Below are 18,196 nucleotides of genomic sequence, written 5' to 3' on the forward strand. Positions count from 1 at the left end.
GGTCCAAACCCTGAAGTTGAACACTTGCCTGGCTCACCAGGACTTCCTTGGGAGCACGCATGATCCCCTTGAGGGTAACACATAACTCCTGTGTTGTGTGATAGTCTGCCGGCGCAGATCTACCATCCCCTGTCCATCTGACAGTGCGCAAAGATCCCCCACAACAGAAGTGGTGTCACCATGGTCATTCACTGGTGACGCAGCCCTTCTGGCTGGCCCCTGACCCACTGGTTCTTCCACTGGGGACTCTTTCCCCCACTCGCCCCTCCATCTGGACTTCTGCACCCTCCCGAATTGAGTGGCACTGCCAGACACCAGAACTACTGGAGCTCTGCTTTCAGAGGCTCCACGTTCTCTAGACGCTAGGAGATCCTCCTCAAATGGCCTACAACTACAGCCTAGGGCTCCGACCTGATGTTCCCTAAAGAAACCATCCAGGCCCTGAGACTGGGTTTCGGGTACCCTGTGACAGAACCCACACTCACTCCTCCTCCTCTGAGACAGGACTTAAAGCCTACATCCCTCCCACTACACTGGGAACTAGCTGGGCTACCCTGAACGTCTTCCATCACCCAGGACTGGAAGATACCTAAGCCACTCTTGTTGGAATCCCTCCCTAATACCTCTTCAAACCCTCTGGAATCCACCAGAGGGTCTGCCTCCAATGTGAGCTCCCTGGGGTCAGCGAACTCACTCTCCAACATGTGTTGGCATAGCTCTGGAAAACAGGGACTTACAACATGCTCTCCAACAATTGGATCACACAGCCCCCTACAGGGGCTAACCAAACTATCCTTCACCTCACCATCCAGTGCCTCGCACATGTACTCCTCACCATTCTCCTGAGATTGGCAAGACAGTATCTGACTGTCTCTGTCACACAACCCGTACTCTTCTGGGCGGTCTTCACACTCACATACGAGGACTTCAACTTTAGGGGAACCCCTCTCCCCGCACCTCTCTTCTAGAGTCAGTAGAGTGTCCCTCCCACCACTAGGACCATGAACCCCTGCACCAGTTTCCCTATTCCCCTCAGGGACATAGCATACTACTGGAGGTACCTCATATCCTTGAACATCCTGGTGTATGCTAACCCCTTCCAAGTCAGGTGCCTCATCTCTGGGTGTGTGTACTACTCCCTCAGCACTAGAAAGTTCAATTTTGCTGCCACAATTTGAACTGGACTCCACCTCCAACTCAGCAAAGCTCAATCTCTGAGCTACAAACATTTCTTGTTGTGGGACTGAGACACTCATGGCCTCAAGCTCCTCGAGCTCTAAAACAAGCTCCCTCATTATCAACTCATGCTCCATTTGCATTCTCTTTTCCTCCAGGTCCAATTTCCTATTCTCTAACTCCAGTTGGACACTCAACTGGAGTTTGGCCATCTCCATTTCATGCATCCTGTTTTCTCTCCTGTCTGCCAACTACTCCGGAGACAGTTCTCTGGCAGAAACACTGCTACCAAACGGGGAGGTTGCACCCCTCTGTTCTGGATCCAGTGGTCCCTCCAGCCGCTGCTCTGCGTTCTCAAATTCAATCTCATTTTCAGGGGTATTCCTTGCCTCCACCCAGGCCCTTAGCGCCTTTTGGAACTGCTCCCTTCTGGAGAGTCCGGTCACTGAACTTTTAAAATGTTTGCAGAAGCTCCTGAGCTGTTTGTTGGTGTAGTTTTCTAGTTTCTCTTCCCCTCAATCACAGTCAATAGATGACATGGATGCTGCCTTTTCCATTCTGACTGAACCAGGCATGACTTTTCAAAAAATGGAGATCCCTGGTAAAAACAAGTATCAGAAGTGCGTGGTTGCGTTATGGTCTGCACTCACTACATAGTGTTCACCAATACCTGTACATGAGTCACAAATGCGAATCCAGAATCCCTTCTGCTGACCACCAATGTTAGAATTGGGGGTCTCTAGTTGGCACAGGTAAGTACTTGTGACAAATAGGGGCCCTCTCCTCTAGTCAGAGTAAGGAGGATTAGACTCCTAAAATAATCCCTGCTCACCCGCTTGGTAGCTTGGCACGAGCAGCGAGGCTTCATTTCAGAGGCGTTGTAAGTGAAGCATTTGTGACCACATACAGTAACCCAGTGACAACACTACAAATGGACACCACACAAAGTTTTATATCAAAAATAGGTATTTTTTTATAGAGTTACCACAAGACCAATAAACGACAAAAAGAATCCACAATACTATTAGATTTCAAGAGTTCTGGTTACAAAGGTTTAATTCAAGGTTCGGTGAGAGTCAGTAGCCCTATCCGGCTACAGCGTTGTTGAAAATAACACAGAGTCTAACAAATCCAGTGGACCGCGTCGGTACTGGCCCACTCAAATGTTGACAGACTCAGTCACAGTACCTTTTACTTGAGGAGGCTGGTTCTGGTGTTTGCCGCGGTGCAGAAAGGAAGCGTTGCAGGACGAGGTGTCCCTCGATGCGGTGCAGGCAGCGGCACATTGACAGAGTCGGTGGATCCAAGACTTGTGTTGCAGGGCGAGACGGTGCTTCGATGCGGTGCTTGCAGCTTGCGGTGCGGCGACAGAGCCAGAGTTCGGGAGCTGGCATTGATCAGTCTGGACAGCGGTGCAATTCGGGCGGTGCGTCGCTAAGCGTGCGAGGCGGTGCCCAACTCCGGTGCGGTCACAGGACTCGGGACGTCTACGTTCAGACTACTACGTGTCGGTTTAGCGAGGCGTGGCACGTCGAGGTGTCCACCAGTCGTGGTGCAGGCTACGGCTCGGTGATGCTGTCAGGATGGAGTGGGTGAGCGCAGAGCTTGCATTGTTTGAGGGGGACGTTGCTTGATGCATTGCCTACAGGACACCTGGCCAGTCGTAAGAGTCGGTCATAGCTCCATGCCTCTGTAGCCACTGAAACAGCATTTCCAGCAGCAATTCACAAAGGCAGGTGAAGTCCACTGGTCCTGGGACTTCGGTCAGGGAGCAAGTTCTCTTCCAAGCCCTTGGAGATCTATTGCACTAGTTGAAAGAAGAGTCAACAAAGTTCTTTCTCCTCTCTTTGGCAGTCAGGCAACCACTGCAAGCCAATCCCCCAAGCAGCACTTCAGCTTGGGAATAGTCTCTCCTCAGTTTCTTCAGGTTCCTTCTCCTCAGCAGAGGATTTGTCTTGTAAATCCAGAAGTGATTTAATTTCATGGGATCAGGGTCCCAATACGTATACCCCAAAATCCTTTGTTCTCTGAGGGGAGAGGGGCCTGTGCCCAGTCAAAACCAGTTCTGAAACACTCTGTTTACCAGACTTCTCCTTTCCTTTCACAGCGCATGGCAGGAACATCAGACGCCCCACAGGCGGTGGAGCCAGCATTTTGGAAGGCAAGTACAGTCCTGGAGCACTTTGTTGTTTCAGTGTGCAGGGCAGAGACATCAGACGCACCCCAGGAGGTGGAGCCAGCCCTGTAGGGGGGGCACAGTCCTATACAGGTCCCAGGTGCAACTCCTCCCTCCCATCTAGATGCAGATCTCTCTATTCACCACTGGGCTGACTCATCCTGTCTCTTGGAATCCCCCCGTCTTGTCACTCACAAAACCAGACAAAGGAATACACAACCTAGCAGAGGCAGGATTAAATGGTTAGGCAAGCAAATACCTACTTTCTAAAAGTGGTATTTTCAAACACAGAATATTAAAATAAACTTCACTAAAAGCTGTATTTTATTATTCCGAGTCCAGGCATACTAAACTCAAATTACTACCATGTTCTCTGAGTCTGCTAGGATTTTAAACTGTAATAATTCTAACAGCCCATTCTGGCCTATGGAGAACAGGTAGCCTTGCAATAGTGAAAAACGAAAATGGATGTAATTCACTATTAGGACATGCCACACACATCAGGGCTTGTCCTAATTAATACTTACAACGCACCCTGCCCTTGGGCCTACCATATGGATGACTGATATGAAGACAAGGGAAGGTTTAGGGACTGGCAAGTGGGTGCACTTGCCCAGTAAGCATGACAGTACCAGGCTGCATGCAGGCTCAGCAAAGGCAGACCTTAGACACATTTTACAAGGCCGCTTCTATGGGTGGCACAACCAGTGCTGCAAGCCCACTAGCAGCATTTGGATTTACACACCCTGGGCACACTCAGTGCACTGTACTAGGGTCTGACAAGTAGACCAAATAGTCAATCATGGAATCACCAAATAATATATCAATTTACAATAGGGAGAGCATATGCACTTTAGCACTGATCATCATAAAATAGCCAACAACAGGTTAGAAAAAATATAGGAGAAAGGCAAAAAGTTCAGGGATGACCCTGCAAAAAGGGCCAAGTTCAACACTGGGCATCATAGATGGTTGCTGTTGTGCAAAGAGCAGGTCCTACTGGAGTTCCACAGTGGCGGACATTGTGGGTGGTCGATTCCAGGTGGTAAGATGTCAATTGGGAGTCAAGAGGAGCCAAAAACCTCTTTAATCACCTTTTCTTCAGGAGAAGTTCTCAGTGATGACAGCCAAGGGTACAGGAGTTGTGGACACCTATTGGGGATCATGACTCATTCCAGCAGATGCCAGCAGCAGGGCTTACAAAGATTAAGCCAGGTCCTGTTGGTGCTAGTCAGCTGAACATTTGCATGAAACCCTCCGGAAGCTTGTTGTGTCAGCCAACTCATTCTAAGAGTCACTCCGGGTAGCCTGGGTTCAAGGCAAGCAGGCCCTATCCTTCTTTAGTCAGCAGGGCAGTCCCTCGATATCAGATACCATAGAAGTCCCACTTCTGAATCTTTCACAGGTTCAGGCGTGTTTTGATGAGAGGTTCTGAAGGTTCTACTTTTATAGCTAGTGCCAGCCATTTTGTGGGGGAAATCTCTGAACCGACCCCAAAACTGGTTCTGGTCAGAACTTCCCCTTCCCCTGGTTTTGGCTCTAAACTGTTCAGGGTGACAAAGGCAAGGGCACTCCTGTTGTCAGTCTCCTTTGTGTTCACTGCAAGCAGGCTCTTTGAAATTTAATAATGGCATGGAACTACTCCCCAGCCACACCTCGGCCTTCTTTGTTTCCACGTCTGGAATCAATTCAAAAACCACTGCAGGATAATCTTTGGCAGAAAACTACATTTGGTTTAAGCAGAAAATCACCAACTTTCTAAAAGTGGCTTTTTTAGAATAGTACCTTAATTCTAACTTTACCATTGAAGAAGAGTTTAAATTACAATTCATTTGAATGTAAACAGCATTCTCTATCCGGTCCCAACCTGAGGTTAGTAGTTATTAATTGAAATAAGGTAACCTTGTGTTAGTCTATGGGAGAGATACGCCTTACAAGATTGAAAAATTACTTTAGGGTTTTTCAAAGTCAGGACATGTAAAAATGCCATGCACTCTGCCCTATGAGCCTTAGGACCTACCTTAGGGGTGAAATAAGTATTAACAAACATTTGCAATGCAGTAGGTCTCGCATTTAGGTGATGTGGAGTAATTGGCATTGTAAATGACAATGCCTTTTATTTATGTTTTGGTTGTTAAAAAAATAAATAAAAGGCATTGTCATTTAAAATGCCAATAGCTTAAACTCGCGTAAATGCGAGACCTATCGCATTGCAAATGCTTGTTTACTTTTAACAATTGTATATAGTGCCCGCACTGATGTGCGTTAGGGTGCTTTACAGAGAAAAAGCAGTTACAAATGGTGGTTATTTTCAAAGCATCAAAGGCAGCGATGACAGAAGAGATGGGCTTGGTGTAAACGCCCTTACTCCCGGTATTCAGAAGAGCGTTAGGTTCATTGACCCGCATGACTGTTGAAAAACATTCTCACTGTACACTAAATGTAGAAATCTAACTCCTTTGGGTAACAATGTTTAAACTGATACTTGTCTACATCCCTGTGCAGGGTATAAATTAAGGCATTGGCAGACAACCTTTACTTGTGAGGTATAATCAGGGCTTAAAGTGGGCCGGGTCCTGTTGGTGCTCAGCACCGGCAGTTCTAAAAAGCAGTTGCTGGGATGGTCTCCATCCCACTGTCCAATTTTGCCCTCAGAGTGGAAAAAAAACTCTGCAGCAGTGCCACCCTTCACTGCCTTTGAGGTAACCTTAAAGAGACTACTATAGTTCTTTCACAGTGTCATCATTTCTGAGCGGAAGCATTTTCAATATTCTGGCCAAGGAGGCCATTGTTGTTGTTTATTTATCTTACAAAACGAACAACCATTGGCAAAGCCAATAGCCCTGACTTCTTAGATGTGTTATCTTACTTGTTGTATTATATATCTGGATGCAATGACAGAAGCAGCAAAATACTCGTCTGGCGGCACACTATGCTAAGCACAGGCTTTTAGCTTACATATTTTTAAGCGATAGAAAAGTGAGCTAAAGAATGGAGATGGATTAAACCCAGATCAGTTGACTGGGGGTGAGTGTTTGATTTGCTCAAACGCTCCGTCCATCATCCCCTTTTGTATCGCTTTGTTCGCCCTAAGTTGGCAGGGTATGCTCAGACAGGAGTCCCTTGCTCACTTGGCCACTGGATTCAAGATAGCCTGGCTGATGAGGATTATGAATCCGAAACCGGTTCCAGGATCCTTGTTTCCGGTCCAGGGAAGACATGGCTTGGCAGTTCGGGCTGGACTGTTCCCATGAGGTACGGGGTCAGACTGGTTTGCATGTGGCCATGTCTGAACTGGGGTGGCTGTGTGAGCTAAAGAATGGTGATGGATTAAACCCAGATCAGTTGACTGTGGGTGAGTGTTTGATTTGCTCAAACACTCCGTCCATCATCCCCTTTTGTATTGCTTACATATTTTTAAGCCACACCCTTGAATAAATAGGCCACGTCCCTTTGAGAGCCCCACTAGTTTTTTCATTCCATTTAAAGATCTGGACATACTGCTTCAAAATGCCTCATAACAAATAATTATAGACAAAAATTTCACATCCTAATTAATGAAGCTGTACTTTCTTCCTGACAGCACGTAGTTTATGTATTTCACTGGGTGATACAGCAGGAAAAAAGCAGTGTACCCTTGGCAAATAATCCAGTGCAGGTGCATTTTTTATGTTAAATATTCTCAAACTTTACAGTAAATTCCGAAATGTGGCCAATTCAGCGTGTGCAAACAAAATATATATTTCACATACTTGTGTTCTACCCATTGAGAGCTGTTTGCTTCTGCTTTGGCAGGGTTTGTGACTTTTGGGTTGGTACAGGAATCTGCAGTGCATATGCTGGGCATAACTGCACCAGGCCCTTCCTGTCACTGCTGCTTCAAAGCAGAACATGAACTTGTTATCAGTTTTTATTACACAAGGTGACCCCGCACACTTCAACAGTAAATAGTAGAAAGTAATGACTTTATATATGTGTCACATAGACTCTCCAATTGTTCTCCCAAGAATTTCCAAAGTCAAGTTTCTTCTGTAAACAGATTCTTTTATTCTCAATTGATGATTAAAACCAATAGCCAACGTGTTTCGCCCGTGACCGGACTTCTTCAGGGCTTTATTCAAAATGTTTTCTATATAATACTGCTTCGCATTGGTCTTCCCACTTGAAATTCTAATATTTTTCAGAAAATGAATAAAGAAATCATGTTTTCCAAGTAAACCACGTTTTTCAAAAAATCCAATTAGATAGTGCGTAAAGGGCCGTCAACAAGGTATCGGCGTCTCGTAGTGCATGCAGTCGTCTGGTTTCAATGTCAAATATTCTCAAACTTTCCAGTAAATTCCGAAATGTGGCCAATTCAGCGTGTGCAAACAAAATATATATTTCAGATACTTGTGTTCTACCCATTGAGAGCTGTTTGCCTTCTGCTTTGGCAGCGTTTGTGACTTTTGGGTTGGTACAGGAATCTGCAGTGCATATGCTGGGCATAACTGCACCAGGCCCTTCCTGTCACTGCTGCTTCGAAGCAGAACATGAACTTGTTATCAGTTTTTGACTGAAGTAGAGACTCGTATCGTTCTTCAGCTCATGGGAGGTCTTGCAAGGTGCAATCACTGAGGCATGTGAAGTTCCTAGCATGTTGATTAACCCCTTTGATGCTCATGACAAGCTCAGCTCGTCATGAGGCACGGTGCTCATGACGAGCTCAGTTCGTCATGACCACACCCAGTTCTATTATGGCCCAGCACAGGAGAAGAATATCTCAAGCATCGATGAGGCTTATTTGAGTTCCAGCCCTTATAAACAGTGGTGTGGTAGAAATTATTTTGGGCTGTTGAGTCTGCAGCCTGAGGACGTTGACCTCCTGCTCTGCTGACCGACCTAGTTGCTGACTGAATGAAGTTATATTTTTTGTTCCCAATAGCTTACTGTTGTAATGTATTTATTGCAGAGATGATCAATCTGCGACCTAACCGTCATAGGTTCCGATCTTGTTGAAATAAGTCTGTGGGTTAGAGAACCAGCTGCAGTTCTCAAAGGCTGAACTTATTGCAAAATAGTAGTACTCTTTAAGGATGGTATTTCCAACCTACTAACCACCACAGAAAGTCTTAATCCATATCGCAGTTAGTGTCACATTTTTGTACATTATGTGAGACTGGTGGTCTCAGGTGCCTCTCTCAATTTTTCCAGGCATATGCCTGCACATCTCATTCAGGCTAGGTTTTTTATCGCTTTTTGGAATTTATAGCCCCAGGTATCCTACGCAAAACAACGACAGCTCGTCTCAGAATTCAAACCAGAAGAATGGCCTAAAGCAACTACCCACTCATTTTCGTAGGAAACTTGTGATCTCTGCCTCCAACTTCAAATATTATATTTCTATTAAAAACAAGAGTGTAGCAAATAATTTTAATTATAATGAACAAACACGGGCCCAGGATATAAGGGTGGGGTAGCGTTCCCACTGCCCGCGGCATATAGACACAATTGTTTAGGTTTTTAACATCTATACTTGTTCAATATAAGAACATAAGAAACATGATAACTAAGGTAGGAAGAAATCGTATTTCAGTTAAAGATTCAGGTTTTCATTTTTCAGCTATAGAAACAGTGTACTTACTGCGCGGTGCCTTGCGCCTCCTGGCTACATAACATGCTCGGTTTCACTACTTGAAGCTGCATGTTAAACATAATATCCGTAAATCAAACTGAAAGGAGTTAGTTACTTCCTGGTACCTGCTTCGCGAGGGTGTCTGAAGTCCTTTCCTATTGGCCCAGAGCAAGGAGGGCTTGTTCCAGCATGCCTACAGCCGCTGCCGATGGTAGCCTGGCAGCATCTATTTATAAGGAAAGCACCTTGAAAGCAGAAGAAAACAATCATTTGCAATGCAATAGGTCTGCATATATGCGAGACCTATTGCATTGCAAACAGGAGTACGGGTGGGCTGGTTGGAGGGGTGCGAGAAGGCACGAACAACAGGAGTTGGGGGTGGGAGAGAAGGCAAGGACAGTGGGAGGGGGGCATGGAAAGAAAATAGGGCTCATGAAACACAAAGTCAGGGGGCCAGTAGCCATGGGAGGATACAAATGATGACATGGGCGTCCTAAGGAGGGACTAGCAGCCCATAAACCAATCGGAAGGCAGCATTTACAAAGGACAAAGACACAAGCCAATGAAAAAGGGGGCAGGACAGTTGGCGGGGCTTCCCATAATAGTCAACTACCACAGATCAACCCCAGAGCAGCACTTGCGTGCTGGCTCAGGGCTCGACCTAAAAAGGAGCTTTTAAGGTCTGGCAAAGGTTTTATTTTGCCAGGTAAAAATAGCAGTTTAAGGCTGCACTACAGACTGCATTTGGAAGCCTGTGATGTGTTAAAAGGCCACTTTAGTGGGTGGCACAATGAGTGCTGCAGCCCACTAGTAACATTTGATTTACAAGCCCTGGGCACATGAACTTCCATATAGTAGTGACTTATAAGTACATTGAATCCAAGAATCAGATGTAGGCCAGGAGAAAGGTGCACAGAGTTCTGAAAGGCAACAAACATGTATTTGGCAGAGAAAGACAGAGGAAGGCAGAGAGGACCAGGTCCAATATGACCCAACATGACCCACCTCCAACCAAACACTAGAGTAGACTGATCGATACCTTGATGGGCTTGTCTGCTTGAGAAATACAAGTGGAGAATGGCCCTCTTCTGCAGAATCACTTGACAGTAATATGCCCTTATGAACCAGGCTTGATCCCTCTATTACCACTCTACCAAGCCACTGGGCTGACCCATGGGGAAAACCACTCCTGATCTGCTGACCCCATCTGTAAGACTCCTAACCTTGCCTTGCTCACAGATGCATTCCAATAGGCAGTGAGTACCATTTTGCCCAACATGATGGTATTGCCCATTCAGCCCTTGAACTTCTGTCCCTAAACCAAGGAATACTCCTCCAGTTCCTCAGGGAACAGGTTGTAAGAGGACACACTACTGCTTACACTGGATCCACCAGGGAAGCTCACTACAGTGGGCCTCTCCTCTCCTTTGGTTCTGGTGCCAGGGGCAGCAGGTTCTCCTTCTCTTTATCATCATTACCCTGCTCCTCTGGTACAGCTTGCATCCTGCAAACCTCCTCAGAGGCTTGGAGTGGTATCTAGTACCCAAAAGTTCCTAAACCTTTGAGCGTCCTTGACCAGTGTCAGCCTCTTTCCCTGCACAACTTATTCAACTCTGCCATTCTGTAACTGTCAAGGTTGTCGCAATCCAGCTCCATTTTTCCAGGAATGAGTCACAGGTACACAATATGTGAAGCAGGAACTGAATTTCTTTAAAAGGAAAAAGTAGCCAATCAAGAAGAATTTAAAGCCAAATCCGATGTCAGATAATTATTAGTAATTTTTAGTTTTACAGAAATCACTGACTGGCACTGCACAAACACAAGTACTTGGTCTCATCGCTCCCACCAATGTATGAAATTGGGTTATTAGTTGAGAGAGGTGCAAGCCCCACTCAAATAATAAACACAATCCTTGTCAGGGTGAACCAAAAAGTCCATAAGAAAACCAAGAGACAAAGTGTGAAGTAGTTCTGCAGCACACAATCAGCAATAACGTGGAAACACAACACAAGAAGAATTCCAAACCAGTTTGGAAAAATAGAGGAAAACATAGTAAAGAACATTACACCAAACAATCAAAATTGAATCAGTAAACCAGAGATATAAGCTTTTAATGTTTTTGGTGAAAAGAGCACCAAGAAGTGTAAAGTGCCATTCACAGGTGCTTGATTGTGCTAGACTGTGGGAATGTCACAAATTCAGGCCAACTGCGATGGAGCTCTTGTCGTATACAGGGACCAGGCTAGTTCCGCTGAAGTGATACCTTCTCAAGTCCTGCGTGAAGTGTTTCACTCGCATTGGTGGGAGCTGCAAGGAGAAAGTTGTTGGTGCGAGGAGCAGGTTGAGCATCATGGACAGTTGTTGCTGGACCATGTTATGTTATGTCATGTTAACAGACTTGTATACCAGCACTAACACCGCAGCAAAAAACAGAAAGGCGGGAAAAGATGCATCTGGGGGTAGATTAGGGGAAGAGCCAGGTCTTGACTGCCTTCCTAAACACCCTATGGTATTGTAGGTTCCTGATGGTACTAGGGAGAGCCTTCTAGAGAGAAGCAGCTGGAGCACGGAAAGAGAGACCACTGCTCGTGCTCTTCTAACAAGGGGGTGCATACCAAAAGTTGGTGTGTTGAGCGGAGGTCACCTTCTGGTTTACTGGGGGTGAGAAGGTTGGTTAGAAGGGGCGGCTTGGGCATGAAAATCTCTGTAAGCAATGCAATGAGATTTGAATTTAATTCTTTTTTCACCTGGAGCCAGTGTAATTTCTGTTTGTATTTGGATGTAGAGTAAGACCGTGGGAGGGCAAAGATGGAGCCATCAGCAGCGTTTTGCACCCTCTGTAAACTGGTAATGCCGACCTTGTTGTCACCCAGATACAAAGCGTTACAATAGTCCAGCCTAGAAAGGATGGTGGACTTTATGATAACATGGCGAGAGTGAAGATCAACGAACCTGAGCAGTGGCCTCAGGCTGAGTAAGAGACCAGAGCAGCTTCCCGCCACTAGTTTTGTCTGAGCTTGCAAGGTGAGTGCGCTATCCAGCCACACACCCAGAATTTTTACGGTCTCTTCTTTTTGTGTACCCAAACACCCAAAAAATAAACCTAAACCAAATCTGGTGAGACAATGATGCAAAGTAACACCGGAGGCCTTCACCAAGGAATTTACCATTCCAGCTACAGGTGAGGCTGGAGATGTGGAAAAGGCACTGCAGATTATCACGTGTCTGTAAAAACAGCTATAAACAACCTGCCACATATGAAAAACCAACTTACAGTTAAACATGGTCCACATGCACCATGGTATAATCCATATTTGAGCCCAGTGCAAAAAAACTGAGAGACGATGGCAACAAGTCCATTTTCTTGCTCGTCTCCCTGATGAGTAAACTATTGGAAGGATACATTAATAGACAATTTATGGAGTTTCTAGTGTCCAACAGGATCCCAGACTCCTCCCAATTAGGGTTTAGACCCATGCCTAGCACTGAAATTGCTCTCATGGCAGTCACAGACTATATCAGATGCTCCCAGGATGAAAGCATGCCTTCACTGTTAGTGCTGCTATGCTTATTGGCAGCTTTTGACACAGTATCTCATTCCAGATTGCTCCAGTGATTGGAGAAGATAGGCATTCATGTCACAGCTCTGAAATGGTTCACAAGTTTTCAATCTCCTCGAGTCTAGACCATCAAACTGGGTCAGTTCAGATCCCGCACCATAGAGCTCAACAAGGGTTTGCCTCAAGGCTCACGTCTTAACTCTACAGTATTTAACATCTATGCAGTCTCCCATGCAAAACCCATCAGAGCTTACGGATTTACACCTCTTTCTTATGTGAACGATACTCAACTTCTTACTATCAAAGGATGTTTTGCATGTGGGATGAAAGCCATCGTGGCCTGGATGGATGGCTGAGAACTTTCTTCAGCTAAATACTAGCAAAACTGATATCATGCTCTTTGGCAGAGCCCAGCTGCTCTGGTCCCCAGACTGGTGGCCAACAGATGTGGGTGCAGCACCTACCCCCAAATCTGCAGTAATAAAATATGGGCGTTCCGTTGGACTAGACTCTTACTATGAAAGATTAGGTAGTGGCTACCACTGGCACCTGCCTTCATATGATGAAGTCGGTTTCCCAGAATTTTTCCTCTACCTCTGTCCTTTATGAGCAGAATCGCAGTGGCAAAGATGGTGCTTTGCCTAGATTCCTTTATGCATTACAGAACTCTATGTGTAATATACCCATGTCGGTATTTCGGCAATTGAGATCGTTGTTGGTGTCTGTGTATTGGGCGGGAAAATGCAGCAGGGTGGCATCGCAGGTCCTGTCATGACGCTATTAGGAGGAGGGACTAGAGGCACCCAGGTTGGACTTATATTATTATGCTACACACCTTCAGCATGGTGGATGGACGAGGGAGACAACTGGGAGAAGGGTTTGTTTGATGGACTGATCCAATCGGAGAGTCTTCCTGTTGCGTTGATGGAGGGAGGCAGTGTGAGCCTTGATCTACTGTATGTCGTTAAGCAAATGGCATTTCTATGGCAAACGTTTGTGGCGCGTGTGCACATTTTACTGGGAGTTAAGCATTTAACAGCTGGCCCCTGTACACCAAATGGCTGAGAGTATGCCTTTCAGTGTGTGGACGGAGGGCGGATGTCAGGTACCTGTGGACCTATATATAAATGATCTTACGTTTGAGCAGGCGGGTAAGGGTTTTGAGTTAGCACACAGGGCTGATGGAGCTAGTCATGGTCACATGGCCCACGCACCCGAATATGCCCCCAGCAACCGAGACATTGGATGTGCTGCTTACTTGTGGTAGTGGACATATTTTAGTCTCACTGTTATATAGGGCTATGAGGATGGATTAGGTGTCCTGGGTTAGTAGGGCAAGGGAAGCATGGAATGAGGACCTGCAGGTCCTATTGACAAATAAGAATTGGGAGAACACATGTGTGTTAGCATGTAAAGTATCCTGTAATGCAAGATTAAAATTGATACATTATAATTTCCTGCAAAGAGTATATATGACTCCGGTGAGGCTTCACCGCATTGATTCAATCCAACTGCATGAATGCCCTAGATGTCACGAGGGGCAAGCAGGGTTCTTGCATTTGGCATGGGAATGCCCAGAGGTGTTACAATTTAGGCATGGTATGGTGGCAAGGGTGTCAGGGGGGTGGGTATCCGAGTGGAGGTTAGCTCCTGGCAGTGTCTTTTGGGACAGATATCAAAGCGTAGGAAACGTTAGATGGCCAATAAACTGCTGCAATTGGTGTTGGTGCTTGCCAGATGGTGGGTGGCAATATACTAGATGATTCCACCAGTACAGACACTAGAAGGGTGGATGAAGGATGTGGGCGAGTGGTCACTTGCGGAAGTGTTACATATGAAGGCTAGTAGAAAGGATGATAAACTGGAGAAGGACCTAGAAAAGTAGAGAGAAATATGTTGGACTTTGCCCCATCGACAGGGACAAGGAAGTGAGCAGGCAGACACGTCGGAAAATGATGGTGCAGGGTGATGTAATAATTTGTATAGTGTCGACATGTGACATGCTGGTGTTGGTATCCACTTACGTTATGATGATTTGTATATCATCTATTTCCTCTTGCTATGTTTATTGTATTTGACCGATGTATCGCTGGAGATATGCATGTTACAAGAAAAAGATTATGGATGATTGTATAGCAAACATGTGTACAACCTACCAGTTGGAAAATTAAAACCTAATAAATAAAGTTGTTAAAGAAAGTTTATAATCACTAAAAAGCAACGGACCCAGGTACCTGTTGGAGAAACTCATTCTTTACCAGCCAGGCAGACCTCTAAGATCGACGAGCAAATCATTTCTCACTTTGGCCCGAATTAGGAAAACACACTCCACGGCAAAGCCTTCTTACTTGGCCCCTTGCTACTGGAATAAACTACCTAATCATATACGGAGGTGCACAGACCGTTTCTATTTCAGAAAGCTTCTCACGACGGAGCTATTCTAATACTAATACAGCCTTGCTTGTTGTTCTAATGCGGTGCTGAGACACCCCTCTAGGGGTGATTCATGTGCATTATAAGTTACATGAACAAGTGAACATTAACCCGTTCCTTAGCATACCCAGATGGATGCTCTACATCTCAACTGCTGCACTGATCTTGTCTCAGAACTCTCGCCCCATGTGTTTTCCCACTCTCTTGTACTCAGCTATATGACACAACTTGTGTTCATAAAGAGCAGCTGCATTCTTGTGTTATGTCTAGGTGCTAGTGTCTGACCAGAGAGAATAACAAGGGCATTCTTGTTTCACCTTGTCTAGCGTGTTCAGACTAAGTCACAGGAAAATAACCAAATGCAAAAACATTTGCAGGTTCTGTCAGAAAGTACAGTATAGCACAAAGCAAGCAGGTTTATATAGTAACATGTGCAAATGAAAATGCAGTCTACAAAGTGCACAACTAGGCTAACATGGGGAAAACTACAGAGGGCCATGCAGGAAACACCCTCCTTTTGGTCAAGATAGTAGCACTAAAGTGAATGCTAACTGTAACAAATGTAATCAGAAGCTAAACATACTCAAAGCATAGGTTAAAAATGGCAGTTACTGAAAAGGAATAAAAGAAAATGTCAATTTGGAATAATAGTGAAATCAGGGTGCTTTGGAGGAAATCATTGTGTCACTCACCATCTCAAAGGCTAGAGACTCCAGAAAGGAGTCCGAGTCCACACATGATGCTTGGTCAACCGCCCATGTCATGGGCTCCAAAGAACAAACAGGATCAGCGGTCTCAACCGATAGCAATACAGTTTCCGGTCAACCCGCATCCACGTCAGCAAAGCCTGTATCCAATGAGCTATGTGCTGATACATAAGTTTCCTCATATGCTATTGGCTTACATCTTGCATTGTGAAGAAGGCACAAACCCAGGGAATTGTTCCGAAAATGGATCACTAAGGGACTCATTAACAGCACAAGACTCATGGTAGTGGGTGTCTGCTAAGCCAAGCAAATGTCCAGTGCCCATTCAAAGGGTCACCACATACAGTTGAACACGAGCTGCATGTAGTTAAACCAGCCAGGTCTATATGTTAGAGACCAATCAAGATTCAGCTCCTGTAGTAGAAAGATTCACAGTAGTGTTGGAGCGTTGCCGACTCCAGAGCACCCGCAAAAGGTGCATTCACTGTGGAGAAATAGGAACAGGTCCAGAATGCCGCAAATGAGGAAAAACAGCAACAGGGATCCTCTGAAAACACTAGGATAAATGGAGTGTATAAAAGCTGGTATTACTCCAAAGATGGTTTAAAAAGAACTAACATGGCCACCTTAAAAAAGTGGGAAAGACCCAGGGACAGATGTACGACCCTTTTTTGCAGCAGAAAATGGGAGAACCTCACATTTGTGGCCTTAAAAAAGGGTAATAGCATATACAGATGCTATTTTGGCGAGTTACTGAATCACAAAATAGCATTTGCGACTTGTGCTATTAGGAAGGGGTGTCCCTTCCTAATAGCGAGTCCGCAAGCGATGTACTAGTGTTTTGCAACTGCATTTGAGGCCGCAAAACACTTGCAGTTTACCACCTACTTCAAGTAGGTGGTAAACCTCTCACAGAGTTGAAGGGGTCTCCTTTGTGAGTATGCTGGAAAATATTTTTTAAGAGCAGGCAGTGGTCCCAGAGACCACTGCCTGCCTTTAAAAAATTGGAACTGAAAAGTTTCCCTTCTCTTTTTTATATGCAGCCCATTTTCCTTTAGGAAAAACAGGCTGCATTTAAAACAAAACTGCAGGCTGATTCACAGAACTAATCTGAGACAAAATCCTAAACTTACTACTTTTGGTAGTCACAGAAGGCACTTATGGTTTTTGGTATTCACAGCACTTACGACTCCTAACTTTACGTCCGCACTCGGGCCGGAATTTCCGGACACGGACCGTACTCTCCACACCTGGACTGTACTCTCTGGCTAGGGCTGTACTCTCCGGCTTGAGCGGTAATCTCTGGCTTGGGCCAGATAAAGTGTAATCAATTGTCCGGATTGCAATTTTTACAAAAAGGAACATTAGGAATGTGTGATAAATGGTAGAGGAGTTCATGAAAAACTGTTTGGGCAGGGAAAAGAGTACTGCCAGAAAATACATCAAAACCCAAAAAAGTTTTCTTCTTTGCATCATGGTACACGCAGTGCACAATTTTTGCTAAGCATGAAATAACTTCCATTGAAGAGTACCGTAATAAAAGGGAGAATTGCGGAAACCGGATTCCCTTTCAGAAAACAAGCTAAATTATGTGCTGAAGTATTACAGGTGCCGTGAATTTTAACTTGATGCATCTTTCATGCCCATTAGTTTGCTGTTTATGTTTTAAATTAAAAGGCTGAAATTTATCGCTGCAATTCAAGAAATGCCATGTGTGTTATGCCTACCCCTAGTCTCTACGGGTGGATGCGCAGGAATGCCTGTGCTACAGACAAAAGGTGATGGGAGGCTGCTTGCAATAAGTCTACCACTATAATATCTCAGGGTAGCATTGCAACCCTTTGTTCTTTTGCTTACAATACTATCTCAGTTTGGGCCGTGCTACAGTGGCTTCCCCTAGCAGGATAAAGTGGTGAGGCAGGCAAGAGGGCAGAACAAATAAAAATACTACTTACCTGCCAACTAGATGTGCTCTTCAGCTCCAAAATCCGAATGAACACAGGCTCCCAGAGTCCCCTGCGCCAATCCAGATGCTGCTCTCATGCTGGTATTATCCAATATGGGAGCAACACCGGGGCTGGGCACAGCGGGCTGGTTTCGCACTCCAGCAGGTACTTGGAGCCTGTGCTCCTGAGCCCTACTGATGTCTCCAAGCAACAGCTTGGAGATATCCAAGTGTGCATGTCAATTTGAGTGTCCTAAGACAGCCAGCCAAACAAACATTTGCACTTGCAGTGCCTTACGCCCACCACTCCTCCTGCTGCTGATGGCCCCTCCCTCAAGACTTGGCTCCGGCTCCTACCAGAAAAATAAAATGATAATAAAGCAGTTTTATTAATTGCTTTTGTATCATTTCTTTTTACATGTTTTGATTGGCTGGTTCCAGCAGTGGGGAGATGCTCCTCTGCCGTAACGGAGGAGCCGCCCCTGCCCAGCTATATGCAAATCGCTCTTCACCATGCTCCAGTAGGAGCAGTCCGGCCTGAACTGCCAAGCCCGGTCCTCCCTGAATCCGGAACACAAGCAACCT

At 45.5% G+C, this 18,196-nt stretch overlaps 1 protein-coding gene across 1 annotated transcript in view; it reads right to left on the minus strand.

Moving 5' to 3' along the window:
• The window catches only part of LOC147664935 (solute carrier organic anion transporter family member 1A2-like), a 569,665-nt gene that overhangs the window by 23,716 nt on the left and 527,753 nt on the right, over positions 1 to 18,196 (minus strand). The gene's annotated exons all lie outside the window — the stretch shown is intronic.

This window comes from Lissotriton vulgaris, unplaced genomic scaffold, assembly GCF_964263255.1.
Source record: "Lissotriton vulgaris unplaced genomic scaffold, aLisVul1.2 SCAFFOLD_1306, whole genome shotgun sequence".
Classification (NCBI taxonomy): domain Eukaryota; kingdom Metazoa; phylum Chordata; class Amphibia; order Caudata; family Salamandridae; genus Lissotriton; species Lissotriton vulgaris.